Source organism: Spermophilus citellus, assembly GCF_964194105.1.
Source record: "Spermophilus citellus genome assembly, chromosome: 1".
Lineage (NCBI taxonomy): Eukaryota > Metazoa > Chordata > Mammalia > Rodentia > Sciuridae > Spermophilus > Spermophilus citellus.
Window position 1 is genome coordinate 182915905 of NC_138182.1, and position 21909 is coordinate 182937813.

The 21909-nt window shown below is 33.3% G+C and overlaps 2 protein-coding genes and 1 long non-coding RNA gene across 6 annotated transcripts in view; 1 reads left to right on the forward strand and 2 right to left on the reverse strand.

Moving 5' to 3' along the window:
- The window catches only part of FBXO38 (F-box protein 38), a 276681-nt gene that overhangs the window by 131154 nt on the left and 123618 nt on the right, over positions 1-21909 (reverse strand). The gene's annotated exons all lie outside the window — the stretch shown is intronic.
- LOC308651722 lies at positions 7484-9345 on the reverse strand. The gene is made up of 3 exons (XR_014022652.1): positions 9277-9345; positions 8885-8936; positions 7484-7585 (listed from the first exon to the last, which is right to left on the reverse strand). It is a non-coding gene; the product is annotated as an uncharacterized lncRNA (long non-coding RNA).
- The window catches only part of LOC308657259 (sperm-associated acrosin inhibitor-like), a 52911-nt gene continuing 49473 nt past the window's right edge, over positions 18472-21909 (forward strand). For 2 of the 4 annotated variants that reach the window (XM_081308793.1, XM_081308792.1), the window contains exon 1: positions 18472-18545. The gene's annotated coding sequence lies outside the window, so the exon portion shown is untranslated. The remainder of the gene's footprint in view (positions 18546-21909) is intronic. The other 2 variants (XM_081308794.1, XM_081308795.1) reach the window with 2 other exon arrangements.

The following is a 21909-nucleotide window of genomic DNA, read 5'->3' on the forward strand; positions in this document are numbered from 1 at the left end:
CAATTTGAACAGCAAGCTGCTCCAAAGCAGATGTTTCCTATTTACTGCTTGTGAAATCCTTGCTTACTCTAAATATAATGTTTGTAATTTATATTTTAGGTAAAAATCTGATTTTTGAAATGCTGTCAACTATTTTAAAATCTATTAGAATACGATTTTGACCCAATACAACCAAGGCTGCTTTCTGTTATCAATTTTGCTATGCATTTACTTTTTTTTTTTTTTTTTTTTTGCCAAATAACATTGCAAACTTCTAAAAAGTCTGGGGTCTGTTTCATACAACTAGTTTCTTGGTACCTATTATCAGGATTCTAGACTGATTGGGTCTAGTGTCACTTAAGGTTTGGATTCCTTTAAGGATGGTGTCTATGATTCTGTATCAATTCTAGCCAAGACATGCTATCTTCAATGTTTTTCAATTGTTTTCAAAACTTTATATTGTTTACATGTGGTGGTTATTTCACTGGACTTCAAAACATTGCTGAGAACAGAGATTAATGAATTACCCTCCTCTGCACTCAAAAGAGAATTGGTACTTTTTGCTCCAATTTATGGAAATGGCATGAAGGTTAAGTTTATATATGCAAGTTACAGGGAAATTTAAAGCAAATCTACCAGTCACTGCATTATTTCTACAATAGCATTAATTTCCTGTGTTCCAAAATTAAATTATATTTGAAATGAACTTTGCTCACATTGGCTACAAAGTTACTAAACCATGTTGCTCTTTTAGCCAACAAGGAAACTTTATTTATTATCGGATTGAGAAATAACACCTAAAGTAGTTACTGTACACCTGTTAGAATTATAAGGGAAGATATTCTGATGGATAAGAGTGTTTGTGTATACTTAGAACTTGGGTCTGCTAGATATTTTTGTTAATAGTGTAATTTATGGTGAATACCTGTTTTCATTTGCTTAGGGTGTGAACCACTTGTATCAGTGAGCTTTGGGGGTTAGAGCTGGAAAACATCAGCCATGCAAGTGTTACATGCCTATGTAACTGAGCTCCAATAAAAATCCCTGACACCAAGCTGTGGGTGAAGTTTTCCAGCCTGGTGATATTTCATATGTGTTGTCACCCATCATGGCTGGGAAAATTAAGCATCTTCAATTGCATAATTGTGATTTAATTGGGAAACTGTACTGCAAGCTTGTGCCTGATAACTTCTGGATTCTTCTCTATATGCCTTTTTCTTTGACTGATTTTAATTTGTTTCTTTTCATTGTAAAAAATAGTAACCATGAGTATAGGAACTTTTCTAAATTTTATGAGTCCTGATAAAACCTACCATCAGAGAGGAGCTTGGGAACAACAAATGTAGAGGATTGGACAGGTCATGTAAGAGTTACTCACAAGACACAAGGCTGACTTGTGAAAACAGTTTCAAATGGAGCTAAAATATATCTCAATGAATATTACTATTTAATCTAAGTTTCCCACTAAATTTATTTGAAAGGCAAAAAATACTAAAAGTCAACTACCAATTTTTATCTACGTAAGACCATATAAACACTTTGGTACTTTGTGTGTCATATTTAGATCTGTATCTATGTCTATAGATATAAAATCCTAGACATAGATACAGATCTCTCTCTATATATATTTGTTTATATTTACCTTTGTTTATATTTATATATCTTTGTGTATATATATCTTTGTTTATATTTCTATATATCTACTTATAGATATAGATAAATGATATCTATATTTATAGATATAGAGATAAATACAGAGATCTAGAGATGAATAGATATATTTATAGATATAGAGATAAATAGATGGTGTTATCCATCACTGTGAAAGAAAATTTGAGTGATTTAAAAAAAAAACGTATTCCTATTCATTTCTTGAATATTTTCTATGGACTTCCTACACATATGAACTCTACAATTCTCTCAAAAAATCATGTAAACTTTTCCTTCTAAGTCAATTTTGAATGGTAACTAAATTTTTAAAAGATACTTTTCATTGTGTATGTAGTATCTCCTCAATCTTTTATGAAGAATAGAGGATATTTAAGAAAACATCCATATACCAGTAAAACCCATTCCCTTGCTTGCATTACTTGAATTTCTGTGAATTAAAAAGTTATATCCATACACCAGCAAAACCCAATTCCTTTGCTTGCATTACTTGAAGTTTCTGTGAATTATAGAAGAAAAATACAGTAATTATATTTTAATTTGAACTTACCACTGATCAAGACAAAAGAAACACTCATTCTTATAAGTCAAGCCATTGGAGCCACAAACATGTGCCTCTACATTTGGACAGGTTGCTGTGTATAAATCATCTACTGGGTAATACATTTTGCATGGGGGCTGCAAATGTAAAACATTAGAGAAATAACAAATTATTCTGTCCCATTTATTCATATATATATATTAGACCATAAACATTTATTTTACTAAAATATATTATTATATTATAATAATTATGCTACATGAAAGTTTAAGCTTAGAGTTTAAGGAACATACCCAAGGTCACAGAGAAGCCACCCATTCTACTTTACCTCTGTGAAGTTTCAGATCACTCTCATGAAGAGAGTGATCAGATTAGAATAAGAACCCATTCTGTGGAATTTATGTATTTATCATTTTAAAATATTTTGTATATGATTTTTTGGGGGGTACTGGGGACTGAACTCAGGGGCACTCGACCACTGAGCCACATCCCAGCCCTATTTTGTATTTTATTTAGAGTCAGAGTCTCACTGAGTTGCTTAGTGCCTCACTGTTGTGGAGGCTGGCTTTGAACTCATGATTCTCCTGTCTCAGCCTCCTGAGCTGCTGAGATTACAGGTGTGTGTCACCTTGCCCGGCCTGAGTATGATTTTTATTGGTACATTATAATGATCCATGACAGTGGTATTATGATGCCATATTTAGACATGCATATAACATAATTTGGTCAATGTGATTTCCCAGTACCTTCACTTTCCAAATTTACCTGAGGCCATGTAGAAGGGTCATGTGGTTTAAAAAGTGCTGTGAATAAAGTACAAATGTGACAAGTTAAAAGAAATAGTTCTCCACAAGATATGATTCCACACTTGCATCACTAATTGAAAAAAGAATGCGATTTACTTAAGTTCACAAACATACTAAAAAAAGAATTTATAGCAACAGAATTCATAAGTGACATTTTTGTTAACTACTTTATTCACTTATTAATTCTAGACCTTATTTTCACAATTTCAGCTTCACTTATAACTTTGCTATATCATTTAGCAAAAAATGGTTTGGGGCTGTAGGTATAACTTAAAATGTTATTTTATGTAATTTTAAGTAAGTTGATTAGCTTTTGCTATAGCTGTAGATTCTTCTTGGTACAAGTTGGAAAATTATATGCATTTGAAAGATGGTTGTAAAATTAAATATGATACAGTAAGAATTGTGTTAGGCCAGCTCCTATTAAGATACTGAAATAAAAAAAGGTGCAGTCATAATAAGAAAACTGAAGGAGATTTCTGTCTTTCAAGAGACTAATTTTGTGGACTGGTTCTGTGAGGAGTACAGTGTTGTCTACTGCAGCTCTGTTCTTACCTTTGTTAGATGATATTTAAGATGTCCCAGAATATTCTGACTTTCTAAACATTAGAATTCAAAAACTTTAAAAGAAAAATCCTAAATGGTTTTTAAAAATCTTTTCTTTTTTTCATATATAGATAGGATACAATTTCTCATTTTTCTGAGTATACATATTGTAGAATCATATTGGTCATACAGTCACATAAATATATACAGTAATAATGTCTGTTTCATTATACTATTTTTCTTACACAAAACAAGCCTACCAGTCTTTCCAGGAATAGATCATGTAAATTACATACAAACTTTTCTTGAGAATAAAAAGATAGAATGATTTTATCTAATTTTATAAAGCCAAAATATTTGACTGCTAGAACAACTGGAGATGGGCATTACAAATGAAAAGTAGGGACCTTGATCTAGTAGAAGTAAAATAAAAATTATGCATTTATATTGCACAACATACATAGAAGCAGCTCCAAATTAATAAAGATCTTAACGTTAAAAATGAAACCATAAAAGGACTGAAATACAACATTACAGAATTTTCTTTAATCTTAATATAAAAAAAACTTTCTGACAATGATTTCTCTAAGTATGTTTACAGAAGAAAGTAATATTTTATTACATGAAAAATAACTTTACAGCCAGAACAAACATACAAACTAAAAAAGATGTTAGATAAAGGTTTAATATTCTTGACATATAAAGTACTTCTTAAAATTGAGGGCTGGGAAGTACCTCAGTGTGGATTGCTTACCTAGCATGCATAATGCCTTGGGTTCAATCCCTAGCATCACAAAACCAAATTAAAACAAAAATACAATAACATAAAAATAAAATGGGGGTATAATAGTAATAAAAAACCCAGTTGCAGAGTAGACAATATATATGTGTATATAATTCACATCTACATGCCCAACAACGACACAGAAATAATCCTTAAATCAGTAAAAGATATTAATCTTCTTTGTAATAAGAAAAATGATAATTAAAACTACTGAAATGCAATTTCTCACCTCTTAGGTGATTTGTTGAGAAAGAAGTACTTTCATGTTTTACTGGTAGGAATGAAAGTTGGTACCATTATGGAATAAAATTTGTCAATTGTTGAGCAAAACTGTATTTGTGTTTAAATTTAATTCAAGGAAATTCTCTTGCAGATACATCTCCAACAATAGAAAATTTCATAAAATTATTCATTGCTGCACTGTTAGCAGTTGCAAAATACTAGAAACAAACTAAATGCTCAAACAATAGAACAATGTGTAAGTAGTTTGGTCCATCTACCCAGTGAAGTTCTAGGCGGTTGTGTAAGTCAATAAGGAAGATCCCTTCAAAACACAGGTAGTGACTTCACAGACACATTGTTAAGTTGGGAAAAAACAAGATACAAACTTATGCTCTTTTTAATGTAAAAAAGAGAAGTAGCAAAATGTATGTGTATAAGTTTATTTGAAAAAAAAAAGAATTAAGACACAGACAGACCAATGTGATCAGTTAAATAGCACAATTTAAGTGGAAATGATGATGTGTGAGAGCTCTGAATGAGTTGTGGGCTCTTTGAGTCACCTCAAGAGGGCAGAGGCTTGCTCTTCTGAGAATTCTTGGTGATATCTCACTGATTGGAGATAGCTCAGTCATTAGTGATGCCCTGCTCAGAGAAAATTCTGTCTTCTACGTAGCTGCTCTGGGGTGGAAAAGATATCAGTGTGCTCAAATGGCCTTGAGGCACCTGCTGCCTGAGTGGGAATACTGTGTAAGCTGATAAGCTTTCACAGCCTCACTTTTGTTTATCTTGAAGAAATTCTTTCTCACAATAAATCCTTTTGCTGTTCTTGCCTATAAAATAAAACACATGGGCTCTTGCTCTTAGAAATCAGACCCCGCCGGGATTGATCCACCCACCGGCCGCTTTAACCTATAATTGTGTTTTTGTCTTTATTTCTTATAGTTCTGATTTCTAATCCCCTCATCAGCCCAAGTTTGGGAAAACTGAGTAAACATAACGCTGGTCATGGCATCTTTGAATGCATCTTCTTGCTTGTTTTATTTCACTTCCCTAGATCAAAAAAATTCAAATTGTTCTTATAAGTTTTCTTCACCCATGTATTATGTAGAGGCATGTTATTTAGTTTTCAAATATTGGGGGACTTTTCAGAGTAACTTATTTTTCCAATGACAAGAAATCACAGTATATTTACTTGTTTGCTCAATCTTAGAACCTGACAATATAGTTTCCAGAATTCATATTTCATGATTGTGACAAATTAGAATTCAACATATGCTTAAATTTCTTTTGTTGTTAGAACAAAAGTATAGAATTAAAATATTGTATTTAAATATTATTTGGATTTAGTTTTATTCTACCTACTTCAGTGTGGAAATAGTTTTCTTTTGAAATATGGTTTAGTTTATCTGTTTCTATTTATATTAACCTTTATAGTGTTTCCTCAATTCTTGAGGATGTTATAAAATAATTTCTTTGTATATGAGACATAGCATGGATCCAAAATATCAGAACTACAGTGAATCAATATGGAATAATATTGGCATAAAGATGGACAAATATACCAATAGAACAGAATAAAAAGTTCAGAGGTATTTTCATCTATGAAGAAGTAATTTTTTTCAAAGGTCAAAGGGCAATTCATGGGGAAAACCTCCACTTTTCAACAAATGATGTCGAAACAAATATATATCATGATATATATTTGTATATATATATATATATATGCAATGTTTATATATATTATATATAAAATGATTCAATTTATATAAGTTTGTAGAAAGTGAAAGCTAATCTATGTTGATAAAAACATATCATGGGATATAGGGTAGGTAGAGTGGTAAAAGTAGGAGGAAGAAAAGCAAAAGAAATCAAGGTAACGTTTATGAATGAGGGCTGTGCTCATTATCTTGATTATAGTGATAGTTTCACAGATATATAAATATATCAAACTTATATTGTACACTTTAGATATGCAGTCTATCATATATCAGTTATACTTTATTTAGTAATTTATAAACATTTCTTAGTTGAAAACATAGATGCATAATTTTAGCTTTTAGAGGAAGAGAGGAAGAATTTATTTGGTAAACTAAGATAATAGAAGGTTGTAAATGAAAGATCTGCTAATGCTTACTCCTTCAATATTAAGAATTTCTACTAATAAAGAAGACTTATTAAAGGGAATAACAGACAATTTATCATCTGAGGAAAAATAGTTCTAAAACAAGTACACAAAGTATTTGCATCTGTGAGTTAGAACAATCCAGTCTAAAAACAGCAAAAGATTTGAAGAAAAATAACACCCCCCCCACACACAAAATGCATATGGTTATAAACTATATAAAGATTCCCAGTGGTTAGGGTAATGCAAATCAAGGTGAAAGTGAGATTAGATTGGCTAAATTTTTGGAAAGTTGAGACAATATCTTTGTTGCAGATAATGTGGATCAGTAGGATGTCTTACACTTTTCTAGTGAAGTTATTAACTCATAGAGCAACTTTGAAAGATCATCTGAGCATAATTTTTGTTACCTATCTAGTAAGGCCCAAATGACAACCCAATATAATCCACACAGATACCTTTTGTTCTTCATTGGCTGGTTTCTCATTATATTTTAATAAACCTTTGAAACCCAGAAGAAAATGCAGCATTTTTTTTTTAGGGAAAGAATTATATTCAGATGATGTATTTGTTACAAGTAAAACATTAGAACTTTCTCAGCTCTTGAGAATTTCTTTTGATTAAAAGAACTGAGGATTACAATTGACAATGTAGAAAAAAGGCTAATTTTTCCATTTAGGAAAACACATTTTAATGATATCCAATTTGGATTTTCAAGCCAAACATTTGCCATCTAGTCCCAAATTATTCTTTTTCTTTTCTATGAATTTAAGAAAGTCTGGTATTTATCTCCTCAAAAATCCAAGATTACTCACCTGAAAAAGCAGGATGTGTCAAGGTAGAGGACACCAGAACAAAGGTGACCTTGCAGAGCAAGCAGCCATTTGATTGCATTGTATCACTTTCTTGGTTGAGGCCTGAGAAAATGCTCAAGTTAGTTCATTTCTAGTCTATTACACAGTTAACTTTCCAAACATGACAGAATCCAGTACTCTAAGGTGGTGTCACCTATACCTGTTGGGCCATGATAGTCTCTGTTCCAGGGACTCAGGCCTCAGAGAGCCTTTCTGCTCAATTCTCTTTTTCTACCAGTAACCAATTTAAAATCACAGTCTGGACCTGGAAGACTCAACTTCCTCATACCTTACTCCATTCTGTCTTTTCTCAAAATCATAGTCCCTGGTCATAGAAAGCAATGAGGGAGATTCTTCTTAAGAGTGAAGTTTCTCCTACTTTTGTATGCATAGGAAACAGAAGGAAGGTATTGGGGGAAAACAAAAACTAAAAAACAAGATAAGCTCCTGCGAGAGTGGAGAGCGGAAGAGATTTGACTACCAACTTGGCCAAAAAAAAAAAAAAAAATAGATGAGGAAAAGAGAAGTTATCTGAAAGAGGATGTTGAATATGAACCTACTAAAGTCACCTTGAAGTCACAGCTAGCTTTGAGAAGAGTTGTCCCGTGAGTCTATGGCCAGGGGCATTCAGGACAAAGGCACTGGCCTCCTTGCTTAATTGAATAACCACTTGCTTGGCATGAGTTGCCGCTAATGACTGCTATTAAATTTGATCCCTGTTTTGAACCACCCACTCTGAGTTTTCATGCTCCAGCAGACAGGGACAGACCTGGAGGTTCTGTACTTGCTGCTTTCTGGTTATGATTCATGAGAAGAAGTAATGGCTTTCCATACCAGGCTGAATCTTGTATTGTTCCCCAGTATATTTCTTTTTTTCTTTTTTTTTTTTAAAGAGAGAGTGAGAGAGGAGAGAGAGTGAGAGAGAGAGAGAGAATTTTAATATTTATTTTTTAGTTCTCGGCGGACACAACATCTTTGTTGGTATGTGGTGCTGAGGATCGAACCCGGGCCGCACGCATGCCAGGTGAGCGCGCTACCACTTGAGCCACATCCCCAACCCTCCCCAGTATATTTCTAGGCTGCATTTTTTCCCTGTTAGCTTTGGAAAACAAATATCCCAGTCAACAATATTTGCAATGTCCAAGCCCCCCGAATTTCTATATATGTTGCCCTCTACTACGCCTCAATGAAGGCAAGTTGGAAAATTTACCATTATCTGATAAAATTCTATCTCAGAGACATTTAACTTTCTTTGAGTAGTTGGTACCTTGCCTTGCTTTATACTCCCATACCAGGCTCAGTCCTTTAGTCTGATATTTATAGTTAGCTCTTTGACACATCCATCATCTCTTGATGTCCTACCCTCTTCCAAAATCAGGATACATTCTGCTGATTTTCCTGTTCCAGACTTTTGCTGTGGAGAGAAGAAATGGATTGTATACAGTGGACTCTCTATAATCTATTTTTCTCACTATTTGCTTTGATCCTCTAGATACCTGGGACAGCCTCTCATTTAATGTGATGCTACTACTTATGCTGCCTGTCCTATAACTGTCCCTTTCTTTTATCTACTCCCCCCCCCATTATCTGATCGTCTCCAACCCATATTACTTAAATGGAAAATTTCACCTCTTCTTTACTAAGTAAAAAAGCTTCAGGATGTATTGGTCTCACTTTACACTTTTCACTTTAAAATTCTGGAAATTTTATCATCTACCTTTTCCCTGTGTTTTATCCTCCATTCCATATCATACCTTGGGATCTGCGTTTTCACTGATCTTTTCCCTTTCAGCAGTTGGCTGTGTAGTTTACATCCTTCATCACATTTATTCCTTGCAACAGTACTACAAGGTCTATAGCATTCTGGATTTTGTATAATGATGAGGGCCACAACCAAGTTAAAATGGCGCCTGGCAGTATGCTAGGAGGAGTGGTTTCTGAGTAACACCAGCGAGCCATTAAGATGATGGAGATTCCTTAATGACTGACTGCTGTGTCTAGATTATGTCAATTAAGTTAAGCTGTGTGTAATATTAAGATGATGAGGATTCCTTATTGGTTGACTGCTTATCTAGTTTATGTTAATTAAGTTAAGCTGTGTGTAATTAGTTGGGTATATATACTTCTCTGTCCCATAATAAAGCGGCTCCCGCTGTATCAATCTTCACAAGTTGCTTGTCATCTCCCCCCCACCCCCGTTAGTTTGCCCAGCCAGACTGCGGCAGTATAAGAGTAAAAGAAATGGGGTCTTAGGATGATTCATTTGCTGGAATTACTGACAACAAAGGAGAACAGTGGGATTAACTAAAATTTTTTGGCTTTTTCTTCATTTATCATAGACAATGAATTGAATACTACAACAGTCTTAGAATAGTACTATGAACATCTCAGGTGACAGATGCATTTTGCCTTACTTGGCTATCATCTTTAATTTTTGCCATTATTAGATTTCACTTGTTTCAAAGCCAGTGCTTTTAATTCTTTCAAAGTACTGCCTCCCATGTAACTACACTGTAGGCTTTGTAAAGGAAAAGAACCTGTATATACCTAATTTCAGCCATAGTGAATAAATTCTCTCTCTCTCTCTCTCTCTCTCTCTCTCTCTCTTTCCACATTTTGGAAGGCCACCCTGCCTATGAGCTGAGCATCCTTTCTCAGCCTTGAGTAAGGGGATGTTTGGTCTGGCATTGCATGCCACACACTGTGTGAAGCAAGTGGCCTCCACCTTTGCAAGGCAAAGAAGTTTGCTCTATCCCTGGACTTGGGCATTATCCAATTGGATTGGACAACCCCCCTTTGAAAACTTATCCCCTACTTTATTTGGTGAAGAACACTCCATCGAAAAATCCTTTGTGTGTCCCCCCTGTAAAAATAAAGAGATTCCAGGCACACACTCTCTTTTTCCAGAGCCTTCCAGCATGGAAGCTTATCCTTAAGGGTGCAGAGCAGTCCCACCCTGGATCTGAGAAACTCATGTCCATGGGTTGATGATTTCTTCACTGTTTTCTTAGTTTAATGTGGCAGTCATATTTCTCTCTCTCTCTCTCTCTCTCTCTCTCTCTCTCTCTTGAATCCTTGAAAACCTTTTTTTAAAGTTTTATTGATTTTATTTTTTTAAATACATGACAGCAGAATGCATTATAATTCTTATTACACATATACAGTAAAATTTTTCATATCTTAGTATATAGAGTATGTTCATGCCAGTTCATGCCATTGTACATATACTTTGGGGTTTTTTTTTTTGCATTACAATTCTTATTACACATATATACCACATATTTTCATATCTGTTTATATATAAAGTATGTTGACACCCAATTCGAGTCTTCATACATGTACTTTTGATAATGATGTCCATCACATTCCACCACCCTTGCTAATTTCCTGTCCCTTCCCTTTTCCTCCCACTCCTCTTCCCTATCTAGAATTCATCTAATCCTCCCATGCTCCCCCTCCCTACCCCACTATGAGGCAGCCTCCTTATATCAGAGAAAACATTCCCCATTTGTTTTTTTGGGATTGGCTAACTTCACTTAGCATTATTTTCTCCAATGCTATCCATTTACTTGCAAGTGCCATGATTTTATTCTCTTTTAATGCTGAGTATGTGTATATATGCCACATTTTTTTTATCCACTCATCCACTGAAGGGCATCTAGGTTGGCTCCACAGTTTAGCTATTGTGAATTGTGCTGCTATAAACATTGATGTGGCTGTGTCCCTGTAGTATGCTGTTTGTAAGTCCTTTGGGTATAGTCCGAGGACAGCGATAGCTTGGTCAAATGGTGGTTCCATTCCCAGATTTCCAAGGAATCTCCATACTGCTTTCCATATTGGCTGTACCAATTTGAAGTCCCACCAGCAATGTGTGAGTGTACTTTTTTCCCCACATCCTCACCAACACTTATTGTTGTTTGTCTTCATAATAGTTGCCATTCTGACTGGAGTGAGATGCTATCTTAGAGTAGTTTTGATTTGCATTTCTCTGCTAGAGATGATGAGCATTTTTTCATATATTTGTTGATTAATTGTATATCCTCTTCTGAGAAGTGTCTGTTCAGGTCCTTGGCCCATTTGTTGATTGTGTTATTTGTTTTTTCGGTGCTTAGCTTTTTGAGTTCTTTACAGACCTTAGAGATTAGTGCTCTCTCTGATGTGTGAGGAGTAAAAATTTGCTCCCAAGAAAAAGGTGAAAGAACTATACAATGAAAACTACAGAACCCTAAAGAGAAAAATCAAAGACCTTAGAAGAGGATTAGATGAATTCTAGATAGGGAAGAGGGGTGAGAGGGAAAGGGAGGGGACAGGGAATTAGCAAGGGCAGAGGAATGTGATGGACATCATCTGCTGTCATGTATAACTAATTGCTCTTGGATAGGCAGAATTAATATTATCAAAATGACCATACTACCAAAAGTACTATGCAGATTTAATGCAATTCCAATCAAAATCCCAATGGCATTCTTCATAGAAATAGAAAAAGTAATCATGAAATTCATCTGGAAAAATAAGAGACCCAGAATATCTAAAGCAATCCTTAGCAGGAAGAGTGAAACAGGTGGCATCACTATACCAGACCTTAACTATACTATAGAGCAATAGGAACAAAAACAGCATGGTATTGGCTCCAAAACAGACTGGTAGACCAATGGTTTTACAGAATAGAGGACACAGAGACTAAACCACAAAATTATAATTATCTTATATTAGACAAAGGTGCCAAAAATATGCACTGGAGAAAGGATAGCATCTCCAACAAATGGTGCTGGGAAAATTGCAAATCCATATGCAACAAAAGGAAATTAAACTCCTACCTCTCACCATGCACAAAACTTAACTCAAAATGGATCAAGGACCTAGGAATTAAACCAGAGACTCTGTGTCTAATAGAAGAAAAAGTAGGCCCTAATCTTCATCATGTGGGATTAGGCCACAACTTCCTTAATAAGACTCCTATTGAATTAAAACCAAGAATCAATAAATGGGATGGAATCAAACTAAAAAGTTTCTTCTCAGCAAAAGAAACAATCTGTGAGGTGAACCCAGCTCATATCATCAGTGTGGGTCACTGGCAAGACCACATAGTACTTATTCAATAAATGTGCATGGGAAGAACAAAGAAAATATTCCATCCAGTCTTATAATTTTGTGAGGGGTAAATTTGCTCCCAGGAAAGAGGTGAAGGATCTATACAATGAAAACTACAGAACCCTAAAAAGAGAAATCAAAGAAGACCTTAAAAGATGGTTTCCTGCATTCTTACCTATTTAATAAAACTGTCTTTCCAGATACATTTTAGAGATATTCCTTCTCAGTTTATCAAGAAACAACACTTCTGAAATTTTAACTAGGGAAAAGTAATAACTTTATGATATAGTCTTTCTATACATGAATGAAATGTGCCTTATTTTTTACCTGCAAGGGAAATTTTTCCATTTTCTTTATTATATAGGCATTTCAAGAATGATACTTCTAAATTACAAATCTGATCTTGATAGCCTGCTTAAACCATCAACTTGTTCTTCACTGCTTATATTCTGGGTTTATGACCTATGGTAAAACTTGGAAATGAAAAAAGTTACCTTTTGCTTTGTTTAACAAAAATCAACTAGTTATCAACTGAGGATAAATTTACCTCCTTTTCATCTTAGCAAAAACACATCCTACATTCCTCTATATTTTTATAAAAATTGTTTCCTTTCACTTTTATTTTTTCTAATAGCTTGATGAAAAACATATTTATTATAATTTTAACCATTTGTAACCTCTCTTTTTTAGGAAAAACCAGGAAGTAGAGAATTGTGAATTATATATAAGAACTTTGCACGTATGTCTGTACATGTGGTATAACCATACATCCTGTACAGAGAAATGAAAAGTTGTGCTCCATTTGTACACAATGAATCTAAATGCATTCTTCTGTCATGTATAACTAATTAGAACAAATAAAAAAGGAACTTTGTATCATATCAGCCAATTTTATGACTGTATCATATTTTTATAGGCATATGCCTTTTCATGGTACAACTTTTCAGTATGATAAAAATATGCTTATTAAAGCAGATTCATATATAGTTTCTCTATAAAATTATGCAACCAAAAGTTCATAATCTTAAGTTGGTCTTGGTGGTGAATATTTCAGTAACTTTTTAGTTAGAAATGATCTAGGTATTTAACAAATCTATTATTTACCAAACTTTGGTAATATTGCAGTTCTATTTTAAAAAGACATATCATAAAGCATACTTGTTAGTATTGCTTTAAATTTTATTTTTTTAAATTGAAAAATAATAATTTTATGTACTTACAGGGTACAATGTGATAATGCATGGATAATGCTTGAATCAGGCTAATTAACATATATATCACCTCACCTACTTATATTACTTTACAAAGAGAACATTTAAAATCTAGTTGTAGATTTTAAGTCAATTTAATATTGAGATGTACAATTCATTATTATTAACTATAGCCACCATAATGTACAATAGATGGTTAAAATTTGTTCTTCCTAACTTAACCTTGTACCCTTTGACCAAGATCTTCCCTTTCCCTGTCAACATTCCCACCCTCTGTCCCAAGGGCATCTGGTAACCAGAATTCTGTCCTTTCTTCTATGAGTTTGACTTCTTTAGATTCCATACATAAGTGAGCTTATGCAGTATTTATCTTTCTGTGCCTGCCTTATTTTCCTTAGCATATTGTTCTCTAGATTCATTCATGTTACTGTAAATGAATTTCTTTCTTATGAAAGCTGGATAGTATTCCATTGCCTATGTGTGCCACATTCTTTTTATCAATTTGTTATTAACGGCTACTCAGTTGATTCCATGTCTTAGCTATTGTGAACAATGATGCAACACCACATGAGCGTGGATACCTCTTCAACACACTGATTTCAATTCCTAAAATTGGGATTTCTGGATCAAATGGTGATTCTAGCTTTAATTTTTTAAAGGCATCTTCATAATACTTTTGAAAACAAATGTACCAATTTGCATTCTCACAAAGAATGTACAAGGGTTCAGCTTCCTCCACATCCCTGCCAATGTGTTTTTTATCTTTCTGCTAATGTCCATTCTAATAGGTGTGAGATGGTGTCTTCTTGTTGTTTTGATTTGCATTTTCCTGATGATTAGTGATAAAAACATTTTTTCTTCTATTTATTTTGGCCATTTGAATATTTCTTTTGAGAAATGTCTATTCAGGTCTTTTGCTTAGTTTTTAATAAATTTGTTTTCTGGCTTGTTATTAAGTTCCTTTCATATGTTGGATATTAGCCCCTTATCAGATGTATGATTTACAAATACTTTCCCCCATTCTGTGAGTTTTCTCTTGTATTCTTCAGATGTTACTTTGCTGAGCAGAAGCTCTTTAGTTTGATGTAACTTCTTTTGTCTATTTTTGTTTTTGTTGCCTATACTTTGGAATCATGTCTAAGAAATCATTGGTCAACACAATGTCATGAAGATTTTCACCTGTATTTTCTTCACTAATTCTACAGTTTTGAGTCTTACATTTTAAGTTTTTAATCCACTTTGAGTTTGATTATGTACGTGGAGTAAGGTAAGCATCCATTCTTTCTTCTAAATGTGGATATCTAGTTTTTTCCCAGAGCCAGTTTTTCCCTTTATGGGGAAAAATTAATGGTAAATTGAAGAAAATTCACCAATCTAGAATTTTATATCCAGTGAAGTATTTATATCAATGAAGGTGAAAAAGGAAATATTCAAACTAAAAATAGCTAAAGAAATCTCTCATGAGATTTACACATAAAAACAGTGCAGAAATGTGAAGATGTGAGTATACATAAAAGAGAATTCTCATTTTCATATTTCTTTAAAAAGATAATTGACAGTTAAAGTAAAAATACTGACAAAACATTGTATGATAGTAAAAAGACTGACAACAGAAGCACAAAGAGTAGAGAAAATGAAAATTGTGTTGCATTACAGATTCATATATTTTATTCAAAATTTTATAGTATTACTTGAAGGTAGTCTTATAAACTGAATATACACTGAAAAAGTTAGGGCAATTATTAAAAAGATATATTACTAATAATCCAATAGGAGAAAGTAAGTAGAGTTATAAAAAAGTTGATAATATAAATGAAGTCAGAAAAAAAAAGAATTGATGGTACAAAGAAAAAGAGCAAAAAAAAAAAAAAAAACCTAAACCAAATCATATTAATAATTACACTAAATTCAGATGAGTTAAATGCACTAGTTAAAAGGAATTGTCAGGCTACTGAAAAATGCAAGATGCAAATTTAATATTCTATCTTCAAAAATCCCACTTAAAATATAGAGTAATATGAGGTTCATTTAAAAGTAAATGGTGAATTATAACTATACATAAAACTTGGATTCATTGTAATATGTTATGTGCATTCATGAATTTGTCACAATGAATCTCATTATTAATCATGATTATAATGCACTAATAAAAATATAAAAATTAGATAAATATAAATGATATATTAAGCCAATACCAATTACAAGAAAGATAAAATGGTATATAAATTAGATTTCTGAATAAGAAATATAGCCAGAGATCCTTAAAGAGAGATTTTAAAATAAGACTTCAAGAGATAACAATCTGAAATGTGTCTGTATTAAGTTAGAGGACATCAAAGTAAATAAAGAAAAAAATGGACCAAAGTGAAAGGAGAAATAGATGAATACCGAACAATAAAAGATCTCAGCATCCTTTTTCTTTAACTGGTAGAACAAGATGACAGAAAATTAGAAAGGCTAGAGATGGCTTGAAAAACACTATTAACCAACACAATTGAAATATAGTGAAACATTACAGATGTTTCTGAGAATATGGAGTAATTAAGTATCCATTGCCTATTTTGACCAATAAGTAAAACCAATAACCCTGAAATTTGCATATTACATAAACATGAGAAGATTCTGAATTGTGGGGAAAAGACAGACTAGCTAAGGACCTGTGGGACTGAACAATGACATGAGGGGGAGTTCCCTGATGTTTCTTTTTGCCTATAAATCCCAGTCTAGAAGCTGAAGAAGCTGACAACCAGGAAACCTCAAAAAGAAAAGAAAAGAAAAGAAAAGAAAGAGAAATAAAAAACCTGTACTCTCTAGTCTACGGACCCAAAAAAGAATCACAAAAAGCAAAATTCTCTATGTAAGAATCTGTCTCTCCCACAAGCCCACTTATCACCTCGTTTTCTTAATAGGATCTGTTTCATAAATGATGAGAAGTGTAGGTAAATTGGAGGTACCTAAACCCAACGCAAGGCGTTAATGTTAACATCTTTCCCTCCACTCCATTTAATTTATAAGGTCTTGACTCTATTGTAGTTTGGAAGTCTTATATTAATATTGGAGTAAAACATGCTTTTTTGGTGCATTATCATTATAATTGGTGCATTATAGTGGGGTTCTTTGTGACATATTCATATATGCACATAATGTGTTACATTTAATTCCCTAGCACTTCCTCTTTTCCTATCAGCCTTTCTACCCCATCCCTCACTTCACTAGTCATGTGTGTTTGTGTGTGTGTGTGTGTGTGTGTGTGTGTGTGTTGGTGTATTATAATTAAACATAAAAGTAGTATTAATTGTGATATGATTCCTATATGCATATAGTATAATTTATTTATTTCATTCTCCAATTCCTTCCCTTTCCCTCTCCTCCCTCCAATTCTTTTGATCTGTCTTCAATTTTTTAAGATACCTCTTTTTTAAAATCTCTTCTTTCTCTGCATATGAGAGACAACATCCATCCCTTGACTTTCTGAGTTTGGTTTATTTCATTTAGCATGATGTTCTCCAGTTCCATCCATTTTCCAGAAAATGACATAATTTCTTTCTCCTTTAGGGTTGAGTAGAACTCCATTGTGTATACACAACACTTTTTCTTAACTATTCATCTCTTGGCAGACATCCAAGCTAGTTTCATAACTTGGCTTTTGTGAATTTTGCTGCTATAAACATTGCTGTTATAAACATTGTTGTGCATGTATCACTGTAGTATGTAGATTTTAGTTCTTTTGGATAAATACCAAAGAGCAAAGAGTGAAACAGCTGGGTTATATGGCGGCTTCATTTCTAATTTTTTTGAGGAATCTCCACACTGCTTTCCAGTGTGTTTGTACTAATTTGTAGTCCCAGCAATAATGTATAAGTGTACCTTTCTCTTCACATATTTGCCAGCACTTATTATTTATATACTTGATGGTTGCTATTATAACAACAGTGAGATGAAATCTCCATGTAGTTTTGATTTGCATTTCCCTGATTACTAAGGATGTTGAGTATTTTTTCATGTTTGTTGGCCATTTGCATTTCTTCTATTGAGAAATGTCTATTTGGTTTATTTGCCCATTCATTGATTAGGTTATTTGTGATTTTCTTTGTTGTTGTTGTTCTGAGTTCTTTGTGCATTGGGGACATTAATTCTCTGTAAGAAGAGTAACACAAAAAGATTTTCTCCCATCCCTTGTATTTAATTTTCATGCTTTTGTTTCCTTATCTGTGCAGCAGTTTTTAATTTGGTGCTATCCCACTTACTGATTCTTGGTTTTTATTTCTTGAGCTTTAGGAGTTTTATTAAGAAAGTTGATGCTTGCACCTATATATGTTGAAATGTTGCCTCTATGTTTTTTTGTAACAATTGCAAAATTTCTAATTCATAGATCTTTTTTCCACTTTGACTTTACTTTTATGCAGGTAATAGATAGGAATCTAGTTTCATTCTACACATGGCTGTCCATTTTCCCCAGTAATATTTGCTAAAAAGACTGTTCTTTTTGCAGTGTATGTTTTTGGTGCCTTTGTCAAGGATGAGATAACTTTATCTGTGTGGGTTTGTCTCTGTATCTTCTACTCTATTCCCTTGGTCTTAATGAATGTTTTGATGCCAGTACCAGGCTATTTTTGTTACAATAGCTCTGTAGTATAATTTGAGATTGGGTATTGAGATGCCAATTTATGACAAGTGCTGTTAAACTTGGTTGTTTCCTGTACAGACAGAAAGCCTGAGAGGTAAACTTTGGTATATTTTGATCTTTGAAAGTGTGAATATATGTTAAGAATAAAATCCAATTACCATTAGCTCACTTGGAGGAGAATTCTTGCTGCAATCTGCACCAGTGCTGGAACGGCCCATTTTCTGTGTAATTCTATTGGACTAGTAACAATCTATTTTCCAGACTGTGTCAGCTCTATGGAACATTAGGCTTGGCTGAAGATGAAGGGAATTTTGATGTGGGGTGAATTGTGTTGACTTTCTGAAACTATTTAAATCAATCCAGATTCATTGCTTAATGGTCATACTTCCAGCACCCAAAATAATATGCTGTTCTAATACTTTATTCTTAGACATTTAAACTTTTTCAAGAGAAATTTTGTTCCTGGAACCAAGATTTAGTTAACGTATCTATCTTACTTGCTTTTACATTTTAATTAGCTGAAGAAAACCTCTGGCAAGAATTTAATTTTCTGTGCTGCTATATGTCTGGCTCTCTCTCTTTATAGAATTTTTATTTTTTTTAATTTTTTTATTGGTTGTTCACAACATTACAAAGCTCTTGACATATCATATTTCATACATTAGATTGAAGTGGGTTATGAACCCCCAATTTTACCCCAAATGCAGATTGCAGAATCACGTCGGTTACATATCCACAATTTTACATAATGCGCTATTAGTAATTGTTCTATTCTGCTACCTTTCCTAACCCCTACTATCCCCCCTCCCCTCCCCTTCATATTAAAGGATTTCATGTTAGATTTCTTAAAGAATTGAATGTTAGATTTCTTAAAGAATTGAATGAAATTATTTCTTCAGCCACAAAAATATAACACAAAGAAATTTCTCTAGCATTTAATTGAAGTTTTAAATTTTTGCTTGCAACAAATTCATTAAAACACAGAAAATGCCTTTCCTATTGTGCAGAGGTGGATACTAAAAGAAATTAAAAGGTGAAGTCAGCACATAAATTCATAATGGACCATAGGATACTATTAAAGCAGAAAACATGCACAATTCCTCAATTTCTTTCATTAGTGTTCTGTAGTTTTCATTGTAGAGGTCCTTCACCTCTTTTGTTAGATTGCTTCCTAAGTATTTTGTTTTTAAGGATATTGTGAATGGGATGGTTTTTGTAATTTCCCTTTCAGATGATTCATTATTGGATAAGAATGCAAATGATGGGCGTTAATTTTATATCCTGCTACTTTGCTGAATTCATTTATGAATCTAGAAGTTTTCCGGTGGAGTTTTTTTGGGTCTTCTAAATATAGAATCATGTCATTGGTAAACAGATAGTTTGAGCTCTTCTTTACCTATTCTTATCCCTTTAATTTCTTTCTTTTGCCTAATTATTCTGGCTTGACTTTCAAGAACAATGTTGAATAGAAGTGGTGAAAGTGGGCATCCCTTTCTTGTTCCTCTTTTTAGAGGAAATACTTTTTTTTTCTCTGTTTAGAATAATGTTGCCTTTGGGTTTGTCACGTATAGCTTTTACAGTTTTTAGTTATGTTCTTTCTATCCCTGTAATGGTCTCTCCAACATCCTGCTGGGTAATGGAATTTGGGGTTCCTTGCATGGAGTGAGCTGGATGTGAAATAAAGCTAAGAAAAAAAGGCAGCAAAAAACCCACACAACACAAAAAGTAATTTGGAAAGGTGAGGGCAACATGGTTCTTCGACCTTTGGGTTTCAGCTTTCACACTGGAGAGAGAGAGCAAGAACCTGTGTTTGGTTTATTTATACAAGGAAAATTCAAAGGTTTTCCATGGAATGTTCTTTTGCCAAATAAGGTGGGGTATGGGCTGTTAGTTCCCAGTGTATTATGCCCAACTGCAGAGTTACTAGAGCTGTCCCATTAGTAGAGTGAGGGCAGTCTACACATAGGAATGCTGGGATAGTTCCCAAGGGGAGACTTAATTCCCCCATGGCTCAGTACCGAGTAAAAGACCCCTCAAGTAGCTTCCCTGGTGGTGTACCACAAAATGGATGTTGTATTTTGTCCAATGCTTTTTTTGCATCTATTGAGATAGTCAAGTGGTTCTTGTCTTCAAGTCTATTTATGTGTTGAATTATGTTTGTTGATTTCCATATGTAAACAAACCTTGCATCCCTGGAATAAAACACTTGATCATGGTGCACTATATTTTTAATGTGTTTTTGTATGCGATTTGCCAATATTTTATTAAAAATTTTTGCATTTGTGTTCAACAAGTATATTGGACTGAAATTTTGTATCCTTGGGGCTGGGGTGGTGGCTTGGTGGTAGAATGCTCGCCTAGAGGCACTGGGTTCAATTCTCAGCACCACATATAAATAAATTAATTAAATAAAGGTGCATTGAAAATTAAAAATATGTAAAAAATATTTCCTTGATGAATTCTGCAAAGAAACAGGATACAAAATATGTATTTCAATTGTGTTCTATACTCCAACAACAAATCAGCTGGAAATTTCATCCTATAGTCCTCAATATCTTTAAATAGTTATGGTTATTTTAATAATTTTGTATTTTAATTTTATACTAGAATTAAAAGTGATTTCCCATAATTGTAAGTTACATTGTTATTTGTACAATTACCTTTACTAGTGACTTTTATGTATCCCTATGTTTTTGTATTACTCTTTAGAATTTTATTTCAATTTAAAGAATTATTTTTTTGCATTTCTTATAAGGCAGGTCTTAATTTTTATTAGCTAAGGAATGCCTTTGTTCTCCTTTTTTAAGGGTAGTTTTTAAAGGATAGTTTAGTTAGTCATAATATTATTTGTTGCTAGTTTAGCATTTCAAATGTATCATCCCTCTACCTCTAGCATGAAATGTTTCTGCAGCAAAATCTTCTGATAGTCTTTTGAAAGTTTCCATTAAATGTGACAAGTCATTTTTCCTCCTGCTGCTTTCAATATTTACTCTTTGCCTTTTATTTTTGACAATTTATTATAATGCATCTTGGTGTGTATTTCTTTGAATTCTTATTTGGGTATCATTAAGATTTTTGGATCTAGATATTTTCTTCTCTGTATTTGGGGAGTTTTCATTCATTATTTCTTTGAATAATTTCCTCTATTCACTCTCGATTCTTGTAAAATTTCATAATGCATATATTAATTCAATTGATGATGTTTCATCAATCTTTTAAGCTTTGCCCTTTTTCTTCCATCTTTCTTAATGATCATTTGATTGGATAATTTCTAATATCTATCTTTGTATTTGCTTATTTCTATGGTGTATTTGTGGCTCCCAATAGTCATTGGTCTAATAATACCCCTAGTATTCCAAAATAATGGAACTGGGAGGTGATTAGGTCACAAAGATGGAGCCCTTATGATAAGCATTAGTGCCCTTAAAAAAGAGACTATAGAGAGATAGCTCATGCCT